Source organism: Engraulis encrasicolus, chromosome 18 (assembly GCF_034702125.1).
Source record: "Engraulis encrasicolus isolate BLACKSEA-1 chromosome 18, IST_EnEncr_1.0, whole genome shotgun sequence".
In the NCBI taxonomy this organism is placed as follows: Eukaryota; Metazoa; Chordata; class Actinopteri; order Clupeiformes; family Engraulidae; genus Engraulis; species Engraulis encrasicolus.
This window is the reverse complement of record NC_085874.1, coordinates 13914815-13935130: the sequence shown is the minus strand read 5'-3', so window position 1 is coordinate 13935130 and position 20316 is coordinate 13914815. Positions and strand designations below refer to the sequence as shown.

At 41.3% G+C, this 20316-nt stretch overlaps 2 long non-coding RNA genes across 2 annotated transcripts; one reads left to right on the top strand and one right to left on the bottom strand.

Annotated features, from left to right (window-relative positions):
• The first annotated feature begins 7435 nt into the window (after nucleotides 1-7435).
• On the top strand, nucleotides 7436-7934 carry LOC134468721 (uncharacterized). The gene is made up of 3 exons (XR_010038901.1): nucleotides 7436-7522; nucleotides 7702-7777; nucleotides 7880-7934. It is a non-coding gene; the product is annotated as an uncharacterized LOC134468721 (long non-coding RNA).
• Nucleotides 7935-11500: 3566 nt separating this feature from the next.
• LOC134468451 (uncharacterized) lies at nucleotides 11501-12180 on the bottom strand. The gene is made up of 3 exons (XR_010038804.1): nucleotides 12008-12180; nucleotides 11648-11758; nucleotides 11501-11543 (listed from the first exon to the last, which is right to left on the bottom strand). It is a non-coding gene; the product is annotated as an uncharacterized LOC134468451 (long non-coding RNA).
• Nucleotides 12181-20316: the final 8136 nt, after the last annotated feature.

Genomic DNA, 20316 nt, shown 5'->3' with positions numbered 1-20316 from the left:
GTGTCTCCACTACTTCTTACCTGTCAGCCCATCCCCCCGGTTGTTGTCGTGGGTTACCTCCCCCCCCCCACCTCCACTCCCCCGACTACTCTGCCTGTACACTTCGGGAACACCGCTCCTGTCCCCTGACTTGGTGGACAGATCAACAGGCACCAGCAACAGAACTTTCTTTTCTCGAGGTGTGCATTGGCCTGTAAGATACACTCTGCCAGGACACTACGTCAGAACACTCCGCTTAGGCCTACTTTTTCATACACTGAATACATTGCATGATATTTTAACTGTACTATGAAAAGAGCAATGCCAAAGCATCAAAGCGTTACTTGATTATTGCATGTAATTTTTGTAATGTCAAAATGTCAGAAAGTTTAGAACACTGCATAATCAATGGGGTGAGAGGTGTGATATCACAGTAGCAATACCATGATTAGAAAACTGCTCTTCAAAAGATTAATGAGTTGAGTGAGTTAAAGTTTTCAGTGAAATAAAATGTCTTCGGTAGGTAAGGTTAGAATGATCTGAAAAAAGGTGTTAATATTACCCACCTGGTTTCACGATGGCTCTCAGTTCCCCAACCTCGCAAAGCTTTCCCTAAAAGCCTTCCGTCCTTTCTCAGCCTTCCTCCTGTTTGAGAAAAGAAAACCACAAGTAAAGTGTAGAGATGTTAGTCATTTGCAGTGGAAAATGATTGCCCTTCTGAAGTTAGGCCTGCTTAACAAATGTAGCAAAAACATATTTTTCTCAGGTAGGCTGATGATACTTGTGCACACAACCGAGAGCTGTGCTACTCAAGTCTGCACACTGCTGGATATGCTCCAAAAAATAAACTGTATTAATTAAAACACGCAATATTTCGATCACCCTGGATCTTAATCAGGCATATGGGTAACAGGAAGGAGCTGTGGCCTATAACTTATCAGATGACCTTATTTTACACCCGTCCAGGCAGGGCACCAAAAGGTGTCAGTCAATTAGACAGACTGGTGTCTTGACCTGTGCCTATTCATACAAAAGGCAAAACATTACATTACACTTAGGGCCTAGTTAGGGGGTAGTTAGGTTAAGCATGGAAGCTCTCTCTCTGTCTCTCACCTAAGTTATATCCCCGATGAAGATCCTGGGCATGTTTTGATAAGAATACGTGAAATATAATCAGGGGGGAGTGCATGCATATGATAAGAACACGTGAAATATAATCAGGGGGAGCCCATGGGGCTATACGTCTGAATCCCGTGCAGCCCTAGCTTCTTCAAGTGCAAGGAGTTATTTGGATTTACGCACCCTACCCAAACGACTAAAGCTGTGCTACTTAAGCCTTTACTCACTGTAACATTAAATTGATATCGAAAATGAACCCATAATGTGACATTGTGACAACCACAGTAGGTACAGACATAAGGACAATGATATCAAGAAATAACACATACCATTTATATAAGTAAGATGGACTTCATCGACAACTAGTATACGCCGGTCAGGTTGGTCTTGTATACATCGGTGGCTAGCATGTCCTCCCACATCGCGCTCAGCCAGGCCTCGGGACTGCCAAACAGAATCTTATAACGGCATCATCTCTCAATCGCCGTTTCATCGTCTTGACCCAGCTGTGTTGCAGATATTCCAAGGTCGACTGCGTCCTTTATTTGGTCCTACACCAATGCTATTAATGGCGAAACCACAGCAACGACCGGGGTCTCGCTAACCCCCATTACCTTAGTAACCAACGGAGCGAGTTGGTAAATCAGACTTTTACCAAATCCAGTCTGTAGTAAGGCTAACACATCTTCCTTTCCGCTGACAAACGACTCTAACGCTAAGCGCTGTTCGTTTTTCAAAGCGAAATTACGTTCCAAACTATTCAAAACACTGTCCAGAGCTTCTCCGAAAGATTGCTTCGCTTCGGCTGCCGCCATGATGGATTCGCGAAAAAACTACTAGCAACTAACTTCCGTTTGTCGAGTAGTACGCGTCATCGTCTTTCGTGCCTCCTCGCTCTGTGATTGGCCCCCGTTTCGATGTAAAGATTTCTGCCTTGGTCCCCAGGCTGTCCAGCAATTCGAAAAGAATGCGCAAGGCAGCATGGGTACTCCCAGGCTAGTTTAATGCACCATCTAGATGAAAACCGCCAACTTCTTAATTGGTACATTTTGAGGGAATTTCGTGACAGCTTCGCTTTGCTGTGGTTCGCTGCTAAGGGGATTCCCTCCTTGCGACAAGCGACAGCTGAGTAGGCTACTTTCCTTTGACAGTCAGTCAGTCTTTCCAAGGCCATTGGAGGTTACATTATTTAACACGTGTTTACCACGACGGTTTCGATTCGACAAATTGGTCGGCAGCAACGTAGCAAAAAGAAGAGACTTTTGGTTGTGCTTCTGTTTGGAAGTTCTAGCTGAGCCGAAGTTTACTCTGCCAAACGGCAGTGCACAGAATCTCCTCCCTGACAGCTGGCTATGCTTCCAATGGCTTGCGTTGTGACTGGTGAACTCAGCAGGGGGTTCAGCGCACCCTTTTTTGTGTTGGAGTAAACCGTGTAGCCTGCGTTGTTTCATGCGTTTTGAATATGGCTCATTATAGTGTGGTATAGGGGCCCCGGATTGCATCTGCACCGGGCCTCGGCGAGGGTTAACGCGGCCCTGAACATAGCCAAATGTTCTATCAAACAGCTTCCTTGGCAGAGGTCTGCACTCTCTGAGTGCATTTCTAGTTCCATATTCTTCTTGTCAAAATAATGCAACAAGTAAGAGAGGTGAAGAACTTTGACTGTCAAACCAGGGCTGTTGGACAGTTGGGCTTGATAATATGACCCTGCTCAGTTTTTTTGTTGTTGTTGTTAGCCGGTAGGCCTATGTTTTTTTTGTGCCTTGGTGCATTTACCTTTATTCTTCCTTCCTGTGCAGAGTCCTTCGCTACCTACAAAGAGCGACCTTGGTGAATCCATCTTGTTAGCGCACAAGTATCTGTGTTTTTGGGCTTGTTAGGAAAGCATTGAAGAGAGGGTCAAAACAAACAGTGCTCACTCTACATCATGGAAAAGGTATAGGTACATTTTAATGTTCTTTTTTCCCCTTAAGCTTTTCAGGTTCTGCTCTCAGACTTGTCTATTTTAATGTGACAGTTATGGTTCTCATCATAAGATTAGGGGGAATCTTTTTTTCTGTTGCAAGACACAGAAATAGAAATAAGAACAGCAATTTGCCTGAAAACATGATTTTAATTAGGGCTGTCATTTTAACGCGTTAATTCGATTAATTAATTACAAGGCGCATTAACGCGTTGTAAAAATTAATGGCATTAATTATTTATGGGTAGACATACGTTCTAAGCGCATGGCGTGGCAACTGAATTCACTCACTCACGCTGTGATAAATACAAGCCGTCCGTCAACTTCTAAAGCTAAAATACAATAAATACAGCAAATACAGACACTTTTCTGTCTTTTTTCATGAACAAAAGCATATGTTTGTATTTAATTATTTTTAGGTATTTTTGAATTATTACGAGATGCCAGTTGACCCTGCATTGCTGCGAACAGCTGTTCAGTTTAAAAATAGCTGTGGACCAACGATGTTTTCCTTCAATTAACACAAGCAATCAGACAATCTCTAATACTAATACCATGCACAGTAAATAATGTCCGTAAATAAACGGTACAAACTACAGTATTCGTATGAAGGATTTTCCCGTAATCTCATTCTACGGATGCTTTACCCGTATTTTGAAGAACGCAATGCACTCTGGGATACACTGCCCAAACAGATGTGTCAAAAAATAACACATTGAGATGTGTAGACAGCATATTGACAGATTATGTGTCATTTTTGTGTAATATTCACACAGAATGTGTGAAACCTGAAGTTAAGAGGTTCATTTCTGAGTCGTGCTATACAAGTGAGAAACTTGGCCGTTTGGCTGTCCCCTCGCGGCGACTGTGGACATTTGAAAGCAGACTTCCGCCCGCCTTTTCTACCGTTGGAAATGCAAGATGCGGGCGACTTGACTTCAGACACCCAGAGAGGCTGGCGTAAGTAATTCACTTTATTTGTATAATTTCGTAACAATTACGAGTGTTAGCGTTATATTTATGGTTAAAATCAAACCCTGCCTCACAAGTTTTGCTGTACGAACATTGGAACAGCCTCAATGATTCTGTGCTAGCCTACAATCAGATTTGGCTAGTTATTGATACTCAGTTAGCTATTGATCTTTAACGCTTGCACTATAAATTATATTTATTTTCTTTTAATTCACATGTGGACTAACTTAATGGTTAAAACGTTTTGTGTTGGGAAAATTAAAGGTTTGAAATGTGATATTGGATGGTTTGCTAACATTGGTTGCTAATAGGGTAACTGATAATTAGCTGGTGGTGTGGAATAAATCAGGCGGCACTTTACTGATGTGAAGTTGAAAGCTATTCTCTGAACATAAAAGAAAGAAAGAGAGTCGGACAGAATTTATGCAAGGATACTGAAACACCACGGATGGATTGGCGTAGAGCTAGTACCGGTAGTGGGGCAAAAGTGGATGCTGCTACTAGTAACAGGTATCGGAGGGGGCAAGACAGGGGCTAGCTAGCAGTTTAAATTTCAGTTAAGCAGTTCTGCGTCAAATCATGTAAATCAGACCGTCCGCAACCCTCGTACATGATAAAGAATAGCACGAGTAAGCAAGCAGTATCCCAATGTTTTGTGTTGGTTCGATGTCAATAGACAAACTTTGAACCGTAGTTCTGTGTAAGTGTCGTGGTTTTCGCCGTTTCAGTATGTAGTTGAATATGGTAGATCTGGGCAACTGGTCAACACTGTCGTGTTTTGTCTCGGTAGACCTCGTATGACGCCGTTGTTAGGAAAAATAAATACCGGCAGTTGTTTCAGATGGAGGGTGCGACGTGCGAGATGCACGTCGCTGTTCGAGGGATAAAACGGCCACGCACGAGATTTTGTAGGCAATTGTAATTGGTGACGATACCATGGCGTTTGAAAAGAAGATTCAAAGTTTGAGTTTTAGGTGGCAGAGTTGAACAGCATTACCTTCAATGCACTGGGAACTAACGTGCTCTCCCCCTCTCTCTCTCTCACTCTTAAGGGCCGTACACACACGTCGCTGCTAGTTACTCGCTCAGCGGATGAAGTCAATAGAATGTCTACGTGTTCCAGCGAGTCTCGCTGGCGAGTAGGCGAGGAGAGTGCAAGCGATGCGATGTGGGCGGGTTCCGAGATAAACTTATTTTATCTTCGAGCGACGCGAGTTAAGCGAGTAACCAATTGGAATGCTGAATACATATTATTGACAGTTATTATATGGTTGTGACGTCATCTGTCGAATGCTCCATTCATTTCAACGGGGCTCCCCAACGTTCGGACGTCTGTTATTTTTCGATAACGGACGGGTTGGTCTATAACAGACCGCTGTCAATGGCAACAAGACTTTTCACTGCTAAAGCGACTTTTCAACAAGACTCTAATCAGCTGCTGTGATAGACAGCACCCGTTGTCCTGGCTACCGCTGTCAATGGCAACAAGACGTTCACTGCTAAAGCCACTGGCTTGTATACAAGTCAGTGGCTAAAGCGAATGTTTCATATCACTCCGCAGGGGGTCCGGTCTTTTGTCACTCTAATCAGCTGCTGTGATAGACAACACCTGTTGTCCTGGCTAGCCTACCTAGCTGTTGCCTAGCGGTGTTCCACAACGGCACTGTTTTGTTTTGCGCAGCAACAATCTTAACATTAAATAGGTCTAAAGAAATGTCCCCGCATGTGTGAATCATTTAAGTATATCCATATGATAAGCGGGTTAACTTTCGGCGAGTCGGTCGCTTTGTGGAATAGCAGCACTTCAGAGAGAACAAGACCCCTCCGCTCCGCGTCGGGGTCTAAAGATTCTCTCTGTCGTGCTGCTATTCCACGGTAGCGACCTTCTCGTCGAACGTTAACCCTTACTTGACGTTGCCCCTGTGGTGTTCTGACCCACAGACCTGTATTAACACAGGTCTGTGTTCTGACCACCCAACTTCTGCACGCCATCACACTTTGGTTAAAAGTGTTGAGGAAAATACATCCAATACAGTGTACACCATTATATGCATGGCTGTGCACAGCACACGATCAACGTTAAACAGCGTACATTTTGTTTCGTACGGACGTTATTGGCGCGGACAGCGGGAACCATGACAACCAGTAAACAAAATCACCCAGAGCGAGTGGCGAGTAGGCGAGTGAGCAAGTAGCGAGTAAATAGCAGCGACGTGTGTGTACGGCCCTTTAATCAGGGCCCAGATCTTGTGGCCACATCTGTCCAAGCTCCTACTCTGATTGAACAGTTGGATGATCAGACTGATGGTGAGTGTGTGTGTGTGTGTGTGTGTTTCCATGTGTATCATATTGTCTATGTGATCATGTGTCTTATTGCCATCCACTTACAGGCCCTCTGCCTCCTTTCTTTTTTCTTTTTTTCTTTGTTTTAGATTTTTTTTTCTGATTATTTTTCTTATTGTTGTATTAGTATGCAATTGTGATAAATATGTTACTATATGTTATTGTTATAACACAGAGACTTTGGAAGTACTGCTGTACAATTTTCTGCTCTCATTTTCAGATGAAAAGTGCTACACAGTTCTCACACATCTTCTGCCGCCGAAGCCGCTGCAGTGTAAAATCTGCGATGTCTTTTCTGGTTGATTTTGTGCAGGTATGTTTCAAAGGATAGTCACTTTTAAAAAGTCTTTTAATCTTTAAAAACACTTTCATGCAGAGCCTCTGTTAGGACCTCATTGCTATACAGAGTTATGACCTTGTTGTCACCAAGATGTCAATGACCATATTTTAACCTGCTATTTAAGGCTGTCATAGCCATATTCTTATAACAATAGGGCAGTCATGGGTGTGCGGTTAGGGTGTCAGACTTGCATCCCAGAGGTTGCCGGTTCGACTCCCGACCCGCCAGGTTGGTGGGGGGAGTAATCAACCATTGCTCTCCCCCATCCTCCTCCATGACTGAGGTACCCTGAGCATGGTACCGTCCCACCGCACTGCTCCCCATGGGGCGCCACTGAGGGCTGCCCCCTTGCACGGGTGAGGCATAAAATGCAATTTCGTTGTGTGCAGTGTTCACTTGTGTGCTGTGGAGTGCTGTGTCACAATGACAATGGGAGTTGGAGTTTCCCAATGGGCTTTCAAGAGAACTATAGTTTGGTGATATGGATCCCAAACGGAAGGGAACCGCAGCGGTTTGTAGTTGTAGAGAACTAATTAGCGTCAAGTGTTGTTAACCTGTTGTTTCTTGTTTACCTGTCACAGTAGCCCATAGCACTTTTGTCATAGAGAGCAACTTGGTCAGTAAATATGTGCCTGCTGTATAAAGTAGCAGTATTTGGATAAGTTACAGCTAACACGGACGGTGAACTTTAGACTGTATATTGTGTGTTTTACAGATTTCTGACAGCGACAGCGATGGTGAGGGAAGCAGTGTACCGAACTCTCAGATGACTCGGACCAGGTGACCAAACCCATGCAAAACACAATGTGAGTACACACACACACACACACACACACACACACACACACACACACACACACACACACACACACACACACACAGACCATGAGTCAACACAGTAGCCCCTACAATATTTTTCCCATTTATTGCTGTATGCTTACCATATCCATCATGTGTGTTGTGTGTGTGTATGTGTTGGTGTTAGGACTGTGCTGAGGCGTTCCGCCCCCCTCCCCCTCCACACCACTCAAGGCACGGCGGCGGCCCAACCGCAAACTAACGTGAGTACACAACACACACACTTGTGTGCACGCCACGCACTGACACTATCTCTACGTACAGTGTCTTGTCAACTTTCCTTACATTGTGTGTGTGTGTGACAGGGAGATTAACAAGAGGCTGGATGCGCTTGGCTCCCTGCTGCGTCCATCACCAGAGGGGCCGTGATTGCTGCGGCAGCTAGCCAATTAAAGGAGGATGAAGGAGAGGAGTCTGACGATGCAGACATCGCCATCGTATGCAGGCCACGCCCTCGCAGGAAAACCTGCCAATGAAAACGCTCGCAGCAGCATCAGCAGAACACACCGGCACGACTGGTAAACTTAAAGATACGCCACAGACCAGACATACACCAAATACAACTAGCACAGGTACACACACACACACACACACACACACACACACACACACACACACACACACACACACACACAGCAGTACATCTGTTTTGTATAGCGCTTTGCCTAGTCAAAGACTTTTTACAGGAAGTATTATAATTCTGTTTTATAGTTGGGGGAAGCCATGGAAAGTAGAGAACCCTATACAGCTGATGTGTGTGTAAGTAATATTTATGTGTATGTGTGTTGCAGACAGAGCTTCTGAAGCATGCAGTGGAAGAGCTGTCAGTCAAGCTAAAGGTCCCGCCCTCCAACCTGCTGCTGCTGCCCGGAGAGGCGGAACTTAACACCTCACACACTATTGGCCAGCTAGGACTCTGCATCGCTGACATCTTTGGTAGGAATGTGTGTGTGTGTGTGTGTGTGTGTGTGTGTGTGTGTGTGTGTGTGTGTGTGTGTGTGTGTGTGTGTGTTTGCGTGTGGGTCTGTGTTGGTGCAAGTCAGTCTTGGCTCCTTCTTGCACTCTTAAAAAGGCTGGGTCAAAAACAACCCAAATTGGGTTATTTTCTGACCCAGGCCCTGGTTCAGTATTGGGCCTACCCTTTGCCTGGGTTAAAATATTTTAACCCTCAGATTGGGTCATTCCTCTAAACCAACTAAATGGGTCATTCTGACCAAATTGCTGTGTTAAAAGAACCCATTACATGGGTCAGACCTACTACCACATTATTGGGTCATATTGACTTCTTTGTTGGGTTCATACTTTAACCCAATATTGGGTATTTAAATTGCAAGGAGATTTACAAAAAACAATTATGACTTTACATTAGTACATTAAGGTGAAATATACCAGAATTGTTTACCAATACAATTGAGATCAATTTAAAAAACAAAATACAAGAATGCATAATATTTCAGATCTTTTTTTTTTTATTGCTGAACAATGTAGATAATTAACAATACATTTCATAAAAGTATACTATAAAGATGCAAATCACAGCAGTGTAGCATTAACACATCATAGCATTGAAGCAATAAAACCTTAATTGAATTTACATGCATCTTTTTAGCCTCTTTGCAAAGATGGGTTATCAGCCAGACTGATCACTCATGACCGAAAAGACTCAACTACATCACAGCAACATTGCTATGACATTACCAAGAGCCTTAAGTAACAGGTTAAAACTCAGTCATTACAATATTGGTGACAGTAAAGTTAAAACATAGGGTCTGCTAAAAGGGGTTAAAGGAAATGGTTCTGTTTTACCAATGTACCATTTGATTTCAGTGACACTGTACAATTATAGAAATTCAAAAATTTTGTTTCACCTTACCTTTCGTATAGCACACTGTAAAACAGCATATTAAAATGTTTAACCCCTTTGCGAAGAGCCCATGTGCTTTGCACAGAGAATATGTTGCTTTTTAGCTATGAGTAAACAGACCCGCCAGCAGGTCCATCTGCACAAACAGGCTTCTCACCGTACTTTTTATTAATAACAAACTTTACAGTGCATCCATAACTGCGCTAACAGAGTGGAGTGAACTTAATTGTCCCCTGGTTGAAATATGTCTTGGTCTCTACAGTCACTACATTCCATACAGTACCACTTACATAACCAGCATATAACAGAACATAAATAAAAAACATTGAAAAAACATAGAAAACATTAAAATAAAAAAACATCAAAGTGTGCACTGCATGTCCATGGCAGGTCTATCTGTCATTAACAAACAAGGTATGCCCTGATGGGTGGTTATCCAAATAATACATTTCAAACACAGCATGTATCCAGTCAAAAAGAACTGACAGGGATGTCGCAATTATATTGACAGTTTGTACCTCAGGACCTTGTCTCGTGATCTGGTTTGATTGACATCACTACCCTTTCAAGGATTTAAAGTAGCTGGCTTGTAGATATTAAGGTTCACGTAGTAGATGACCTCCCAAAAGCACGGTGAAGCTGCAGGTTGCATATCCCTCATGGCAGCTCTTGGCATCTCACCACAAGTCTTGAAAAAGCAAAACAAAAGAAAAGTGTAAATGATTAGGCCAAGACATGGCTTTTCCATCTCAGTCATCATAAATATGGTTTAGGTAAATTATATTGTTCTGTATATCTCCTGTACACTTTGTATTTACTTGTGATGTTGGCTTGATTATGTCCTCTTTTGAAAGTCGCTTTGGTTATAAAGCGTCTGCCAAATGCAATGTAATGTAATAATGTAATGTAATCACACACACACACACACACACACACACACACACACTGGTATACAAAATGTTATTTCTGACTTGACTGCACCGGAATGACTGTGCCTACCGGTGCCCAAAGAGGAAGACAAAAAGAAAGACAACAAGTTTGAGAGTTTGGCAAACTAATAGACAGAACATACAGTAAACTGTAGCAAAATTGTCTGAAGTGACACCACACAGTAGGCATTCCATACACATTCACAGAACCAAAGAACAATATCAGGCCTCATTGTGTGTGTGAGTGTGTGTGTGCATTAACGCCTGCTGTTGTGCATTGATAAAAAAAAAACTTACTTCATACATGCCGATGATATCCAAGAGCTTCTTGAATAAGTAGTGTGGCCGCCGACCCAGCTGAGCAGCATTCTTCTCCTTTTACTTGTGTCCTACAGCCAAAAAATAAGCAGTTATTGTGATTTTATTGTTAAAGTAATAGGCCTACAATACAGTTGACATACACATTTATCCTGAACTGCGTTGTTGGGTCCTGACAAACCAGTGGTAGTGAGAACAATATAATTGGATGTTGAAACTAGTAGGGATTTTCCTTTAAAGGGACACTGTGCAGGAAATGGTCAAAAAAGGTACTGCAACTATGCTGCTCATTGAAACTGGGCTGCCTATTGCCAAATTTGATCTTTACATGAAAGTTTACTAAGTAATAAACAAATATTTTCTAGCATGGTCCAAGTAGAGTCATTTTTGCAGCTAAAAATGGCTAATTTTGGAAATTCAAAATGGCGGACCATGGAGAAGATCACCTTTTCATGTATGAAAAGTGCAATTTTTCAATTCATAATGAATGCTTAGAATTTGATGGTGGTGGTAAGCATTAATGAAAAAGGTAACATAAAGTGAATGGGCAGCATGAATTCTGGAAATAAACAACTAAAAATCTCACACAGTGTCCCTTTAAGGTTGTGTGTGTTTATCTGTGTGTGGTGTAGAGTGGGGTGTGCATGCGCATGTTTTGTACGTGTGTGTGTGTGTGTGCATGTGTGTATGAGCATGTGTGTGTGTGTGTGTGTGTGTGTGTGTGTGTGTGTGTGTGTGTGTGTGTGTGTGCGTGCGTGCACGCATGGGCTGTTATGCATGACATAAAAAGATCTTACTCCTCGGATAAGTAGTGTCACAGACCCAGCAGAGCAGAAGTAATCTTCTTTCATTTGTGTCCTACAGCAGAAAAAGAATGAATAACTATGAGTAATTGGGATTTTACTGTGAAATATATAGTACAACTGGTACCCATGTTTACAATTCTTGGATCATACACTCACATTTCAGTGCCGCGTTCTTCCCTCGATGCAGACACAGCTCCGTACACATTAAGCGGTTTTGGTGCCAGGTCATCACGTCCATCGAGGAACGGACTACCGGAATGACTGTGCCTGTCAGTGCCCAAAGAGGAAGACAAAAAGACAGACAACAAGTTTGAGAGTTTGGCAGACAGATAGACAGAACATACAGTAAACCGTAGCAAAATTGTCTGAAGTGACACCAGACAGTAGGCATTCCATACACATTCACAGCATCAAAGAACAATATCAGGCCAGCTCTCATTGTTAGTGTGTGTGTGTGTGTGTGCGCGTGTGCGAGCGCATTCACGCCTGCTGTTGTGCATGACATTAAAAACTTACTTCATACATGCCGATGATATCCAAGGGCTTCTTGAATAAGTAGTGTGGCCGACGCCGACCCAGCTGAGCAGCATTCTTCTCCTCTTACTTGTGTCCTACAGCTGAAAAATAAGCAGTTGTTGTGATTTTATTGTTCAAGTAATAAGCCTACAATACAGTTGATACACATTTATCCTGAACTCACTGACTTACATCTCTCAGATAATCCAAATCGGTTTTCATCGGTTTACTTCTTCAGTGACTTAGTTCCAGTTTCATACACACCCAGCTGTCTTGGTAACAGGTCAGAGGAGAGAAGTCCACCTTATCCAGAGCAGAAGAGATAAAAAAAAGACAAAACGTTTCAGAGCTTTGCAGACACACCTTCAAACAGACAACAGACAACCTTAAATAAATGTATGAAAGGCTTTTGTCTCACTACTACACACAACTTTACATTTTTCATTTACATAAACAAAAATATAAACCAACCAGTCCCTTCATAAATACTGCACAGAGATATCACACACTCACACTAGAACTAAGTTACACACGCACGATTTCATGCAAAGCTTGTTGAAGTAGCTGTTGCCTATAGCCACAAATTTCTTTAAACCAGGAAACTTCCCTGTAGCGTCAACAAAGCAACACATCCCTGCTCGTGAATGAAAGAAATTGGATAACTATTCCCTCCGCATTTAAGTAATTTTGGAACACAACGACTGGTGAATGTAAACACGTTTTCCACGCGTAGCCTTCATCCGCATTTATCAAACAGCTACGTAGTAGAGCTACGACTCTAATCAAGCAAGCAAAGCATATACGAGATAAGAAACGCCAGTTGACACACAAACAATAAACAATTGTCGCGACAACATTTTCTTGCACAGGCAAGCTGCCCAAACACACGATGCGACTTACCACACCTAACATACCGGTAATATTTGATGCGCGAGCTATCCCTCTCTCTGCCTTTATCAGAGTTCGGACTTGTGAAAGGTGCAAGTCGCAGTGAGCTCGCTCGGCCTCGGAAGAACATCGAAGGAGTCAGGAGAAGTCACACAACACGAGCACTTGCTCTCGTACAACTAGTTCTAGTTGACACAGAAAAAGAAGAAAGCCCATCGACTCCCCTACAGTATGTAGAACTAACATGACACTTGTGGAAACCGAAGACAGCCTTCAGATGCCAGCTTGCGGCCCCCAAACGAAAATGCTGTCGTTATGAACTGAATTCTAGGTTGAGTGGAGCCAGGTAGCGGTTAGCTAATTTCTCAGATTTGTGTCAGTTGCGTCCTGCATTAGGCTAGTAGTATCACAGCCCGTATAGAAAGTATATCGCCTCACTGTGTACTGAACCCATTGAGAGTAACAATGACTGAACCTCAATTTATCGTCGAGTAGACACACTTAGCCCTCTACCTAAAAAGAATCTGCCCAACCACTGACAGCCAACCATCCGTTATAATATAAGCTAGAACTATGCGAAATAGCAACCAAATGAATCCCAGAAGGGCTAACGATGACTTACCGTAGTGTCTTGGTTATTAGCTAACTAACCACCGTTGACAGAACCTGGACGAAGGCTGGACGAACAAACTACTTTCCAATGAAATGTAGCATATATTCCCAAATCCACCACAGGATAGCAAACCGCGGCCGTTATGACAAAGAGTTTATTCATTTGCTCCCCTTAAAAGATTAGTTACCGTTTCCTCCTATTAGGACTACTCGAAATGGGTATAGCTTTCTATGAAATGTGCCTTAATATACTCGCCACAAACAGGAACTCACGGCTGACGCATATTTACACCGCGAAAAGCAATATGGCAAGTTTAATAAAAGGCGCACACTTACCGAAACAATGCTTTCACATGCCATCCGGTGTCCTTTCTTCTGGACGTTGGTAGTCTACTGGTAGCCGTTTTGGCAATGGCGGCCGGGCGGTAAAATTCAAAATTCAAATATCTTGACAAGATAACTTCGATTACAGGGTTGAAATGACCCAGGGCCTGGGTGCTGATGTGGGTTTAGCGAATAACCCAGGTAATGGGTACGGAAAATGACCCAATATGGGTTATATTTAACCCATTTTTCATAGAAAAGCAATTGACCCAGGGGTTTAGTCAAAGTAATAACCCAGCTCTTTTTAGAGTGTGATATTATACTGTATAAGTTCATACGTATACCGGTCATATATATGAAGAGTTTATTTGCAAAACGGTGTATCTCCATTTTGCAGAATGTTGGGAAATTAACAATTTTGTATTGGGCATTCCACTGCATTGCATTGCAAAATGAATTTCATATAAGTTGAAAAAGTATGTTCTCAAAATATTTGAATGGCAAGAATTCACACATAGGTGATAGGACCTCTGGACAGCCATTTTCAATAATGAAATGCAAAAAATGGTAGATGCACCGTTTTGCAAATAAACTCTTCATATGTATATATAAATAATGAAATGAAAAATGAATTAAATTAATTCACTCAGTTTAATGAAGATCTAAGAAGATGTCGGCTATACTTAGTTTGACTGGTATGCTCATACCTTTCAATCAGTTAAGTAACACTTGCTATTAAATATTATTGATGATGTCTCTCTCTCTCTCTCTCTCTCTCTCGTCCTTCTTCCTCCTCTTCTACTTCTTCTCAGTCTGGAACCAACTTCACATCCCTCTTCACTGCACTACTGACCCTGAGATGGAATCCACAACCCAACCACTAGTGGTCTGCATTGGGAACCTGAAGAGTCTGTCATCACCGCCAGGAATGACCGCGTGACCATTCCCGTTGCAGACTGCCTGACTTGCACAATTGACAAGTTGCTCTGTTTTCACCTTCTTTGAATATGTTTATGACGTTCCCATCTCAACCAACAAACAACCAAAGGTACTAGAACTTCTCTCAAAGCTTCCCAGCAACCCAGTGATCACTCAACATGTGTTTATGCCCAAAATGTAAATTGTTACTACAGACATCAAGAAAGTACTTTGGCATCTTTGTCAAGTACACGCTTTGTCAGATGCACAGGGTATGACGATAATTTGCAGCCAAGATGGCTGTTCAAGTGTACAAGGACTTACTATGTAGACACCACCAGTCCACAGCAACAGAAATTGGTGTATCTTTCAATGACTCTTTTGAATCCACGGACATTCAGACAGCCTATGCAGCTTCAAGTAACACCTGAAGAAAGAGCATTTTGTGTTCCTTCTCAAGGACAGATTCTCCTTAATTTACCACTTAATGACAATTTATCTGTGTTCATGCTTGTTGATTATTACAGGGAATTATTTTGATTATCATTTTGGCAACACTTTATTTTAGCATTACATCTATTAGCTCTAATACATACAGTGTTAATGCCTGTATGCTGTAAGTAACTTGTAAGGCATGCACTAAGCAAAATCAAATATATGTTAGGCATGTATTCACAAATTCCTTATCCATGCACAATTAGGGATTTATTACCTAATATAACCTCAATAAGGACCTAACAAATGTTTGATTTCGCTTAGTGCAAGTTTGATTTCGCTTAGTACAAGCCTTACAAGTTACTTATACAGGCATTAACCCATTGATGCTGGATGTTGCATTGGCCCTGGCGCCTGGAGTTTTGTATGGCATCAGCACCCTTTTCTGCAAGTGCTTTAGGCATCAATGGGTTAAGATTGTATGTATTAGTGCTAAACGATGTAATGTTAAAATAAAGTGTTACCATCATATTTTAAAAATATATATATATGTTGTAAAACTGGACGATTGTGAAATGTCTTTTCTTGTCTTTTCTTGTCTTTTCAATGTCTTTTCTTTCAATATGTTGGAACCTATTTCATAAGAATGTTATTTTCAAGAATATTTAACACTACTTCGAATTTCAAGACTTAATTATACACCGGTAATGTTGTTAAGAGATGATATTGTACGCGTCATAATCAATACTTCATGAAATTGGCAGTGGTGTTAATTATTCTTGAAAAAGATAACATTTGTTATCTCCCCCTCTTCTGAAAAGCCTAACAAAAAAGAATATGACAGTACTTTTATAATATATTTTTTTTTTAATTGAGTGTAATCACAACTGTACAAAAAAAAAGTTGTAGAGGTCTTTTAACAGTGCATGAAAACACACGCTAAATATATGTAGTCAAGACTTTTGAAGATTGAACCTTGTGAACAAAAGTGTTTGCTAGATAAAAGTAAAACCCCCCTGTCACTTTCCATGTGATAAATGTCAGTATATATTTGAAAACTAGAAGTTTCAAGGTTTTTAATGCTGTCACTTTTATGTTTGAATGACAACTCACAGAGTTACAGATGTTTTTGTAGAAGTGTCAAATGGGGTCACCGGTGACCCCGTAGACCTCAGAGTGTTAAGGAAAGACTGTGTATGAGTCATAATGAATACTTGCTGAAATACTGAATAAACAGAATTTATTGTAAATCTACGGAATCCTCCTTTTTATAATGAACGGAAGTACATGTAAATGAACAGAAAATGTACTGTAAATCTACGGAATTCTCCTTTTTTATGATGTACGGAAGAGCATGTGAATGAACGGAGAATTTAGTGTAAATCTACGGAATTCTCCTTTTTATTATGAACGGAAGTGCATGTGAAAGAACGGTGAAGTTGCTGTAAAATTACGGAATTCTCCGTTGTAGAATAAACGGAACTGTCCGTCACATAACGGATATGTCCCCGGTAATAAATTGCCAGGACTTTATCCGTTTTTTTACGGATTTTTTTTTTCAGTGTGTCAGACAAAATGTGGTGTTTTTCCCATTATCGATTTGTCTATATTTGATAACTTTTAGAAAGCATTTTATCACGAGATGTAAGCTACAAGTCTGCGCTCGGCAGCTGGTTCATCTGATATGAATACAGGCGCATTTCAAGACAGTTTATCATTTGATTTGGCCATGGCAGTTGTATAATAGTTGGACTTGTGGTAGGCCTACTTAAATCTTTCATACAACTATAGCCCAGCATACGAATGCATTGACTGTTCAGGCTTTGAAACACACGACGCAAATATTTGTGTTCATGATGTGTGACCGCGGTAGCCAAGCTACTAACTTACATAGAGCCTACCGCAATTTCAGCAGAGGTTTCTGCTCATCGGCAGAACAACACTTGTATATTCACTACAACATCAAACCACTTGATAGATACTCGCTACCTTTTCCACGCTGCACATAAGAATCAAAATATTACAGGCTCCGAAATTACCCCATGACACAAGCTACAGTGCAAGTGTCAACAGCGCAGAGCCTATAGGGCACGGGCGTAAAATTGCGTATGGACACTATGGACGTGTCCATACCAATATTTGGATACGTTGAAAATGTCCATACCAATTTTGAAGGGGTAATTGCACGGCAGTCGGAAAATAAATGGTTAACTTTACCCTCATCAGTACCTTCTGCCAAAGACGGCGTGTCATTGGTGGGGACAGCCTTGCTATCTGTGATTGGCTCATCTTCCTGCACTAGTTATCGTTGCTAGGTTGGTAGCTAAGCGCGTGGGGACAGCAGAATGACAGCTGAATGACAGAAATATTCAGCTTTGACGGAATAACGGGAAAACAGCTGCCAACGTATGGTCTACTGGTATACGCCGAGTCGTCATGTCTGCCTCGGGCAGGAAAAGGAAACTGACGGACATAAGAGGCTATTTCACCAAGTCAGCGGTAAGTTTATCACAGAACAGCCTTGTAAAAACCTGTTCGGTCACGTCCCCCCTCAGTGAAATGTCGCTTCACACACTGTGGAGGCGGACGTCCGAGCTGCTAAAATGACATCTAAGTTTTGTTTAATGCTGTCTAAGTAGCTGTAAATGCCGTGGCTTTAACGGATAGGTGTAGAAATGCACCGCGAACTGATTGCACAAAACGTTTAGACCTCATTACTCTGATCTGATCTGTCTTGTTTTAAGCTAGTCGGTTAATGCTACGGTCACAGACATAGCCTAGATCTATGGCTACGGTTAGCATCTTAGAACTCTGTAATGATGACAACAAACTAACCGTATTCAATATTCATTCATACAGTTTAACGTTCAATATTCTATAGGTTATAGACATACTGTGTTTTCGTGGATGCTACATTTGATTAAACGGGGTCGGGCTAAACATGTTACATTTCTTGTCACTTTCCTCATTTAGAAGAAGTAAGCCTACAGGTAACTAAGTTGCTACGAGTCATTGCGTGGCTACTGATATGACTTTTATGAAGACATCCTGTATTCTGTATGCTACAAAAGTATTGATAGGGTCCCAAAGAAAAACAAATAATAATCTGTCATTATCATGCATTGTGTTCTACAGCCACAACAAGACAACAGCTCTGCAGGTCAGCCACACCACAACAGCTCTGCAAACCTATCTCCACCAGCCAGACAGGTAGGCCTATACTGTATTTCATGTGGCTTTCAAATGTGCCATTGACAGCTTAAATGAACTGTAATAATCACATAATGTTGAAGGCAAATTCAGACATTGCTCTACTTGAATAGGATGCACCAACAACAGATGTAAACTGTGTTATTATTATTTGTAGTATTATTATTCATTGGGTACAAAAGACAAAGAAAAATAATAATCTGTCATGTAATTTATGTCTCACTGTGAATAACCTGAACAAGAATTAATACAAATTTTGCTGGACCTTAATATTTTGACTACTGGTGTTTTATTTTTGCGGGAACTGTACAGAGCTGATAAATTCTCACTGGTAACTATAATGGTACTCATCTATGCAGTGTGCACTTAAAACTTCATCAGTTAATTTACACACAATTAAAATCAATCAAAATGCCCCAAGACTGCAGCACCCAAACTCATATTACCTGCTTTACTTACACAGATCCTGATTTTTCAGAAATAACAAAACATCTTACACATGCCAGACACTTTAATTATTTGCTTACCAAAAAAAAAAATCTCAATCTTGCCAATCTTGTGCCCTGTGAATCAAAAGGGTTTTGTCACTATCCACTCCAGAATTGGTTTAAATGCTGGAAATTGCGTCTAAAAAATTCAATTTTTTCGGGGAGAGAACCTCCAGACTAAACGCAACGTACGGACACATTATGTCCCCACCAATGTCAACAACATTGTTACGCCCTTGCTATAGGGATTTCAATTTGACAGCACAAAGTCATCGCAAGTGCTGGAAGATGATCTTCTCAAGTTGGGTTGTGATTACAGCGATTTGAGTGATACATGCCACGTTCAGAATAAAATAATACCACTGTGCCACAGATGTCAAGTTGACAACTTTGATCGCTAACTTCCACTGACACCTCAGACACTGACGTTTTCTAGCTTCAACCAATCGCTATAGCCTACAGAGATAGGATGTCTTACCTTTCGTGCAGAGTTTGGAGAAGTTTACATCAGTCAGTCTTTCTTGTCCTGTCTTATATCCATAGAATATTTTGGTGTAGAATCAATGTTTAGTCCAAGCAAGGGTTATTGGCTAGCTCAGTGCAGTTATCATTCCTGGCTAATCCAGCTCCCCAAAATGTAAACAAAACGTGAATGAATGCACGTCATCTGTTTCATCAGGGGGTGTTCCCATTTCCTTGAACTCTGACCTTTTCTGATAGATAGATAGATAGATAGATAGATAGATAGATAGATAGATAGATAGATAGATAGATAGATAGATAAGATACTGTAGACTCATTTTTTGTGTTTGCTAATGTAGCCTATTTATTCACTAACTCTGTTTACCAGGCCTATTTTAACATATTAGTACATCATAGGGCTTATAGGCCTATTGTAATTATTATTATTATTATTATTATTACTATTATTATTATTATTATTATTATTGTTTCGCGTCATGAAAAGAACATACGAGTAAGTGCGATTAATTAGATTAATTAATTACAAATTCTGTAATTAATTAGATTTTTTTTTTATCTACTGACAGCCCTAATTTTAATACTTCATTTTCTTATTCTAAAACCTGCTAAGTTCATGGAAAATGATAGAAAATTGACCGACTCTCGGTAGCACAACCTGTCACCACTGTGTTTTTCGTAATAATATGTGATTATTATGGGCTGCTGTGAGTTCCGGTTGCCCCTGACATAACCGTGGCGACCAGGTGGAGGGACCCTCAGCCCCCCCAGCTCAGCTAATGAGAGAGCTAATTGCTGAGCTGTCGCCAGATCCAGAGGGTCTGGTATTATCCACCAGAGCAAGTGGAGACATTTCACGCTTTTCTGTCTCAGTTTAATTATTAGGCAGCATTTCTAAGATTTGGTCCCCCTCTTGGTCTGAGTGGTGTTTGGTGTAAATTGCCCGTTGCACCA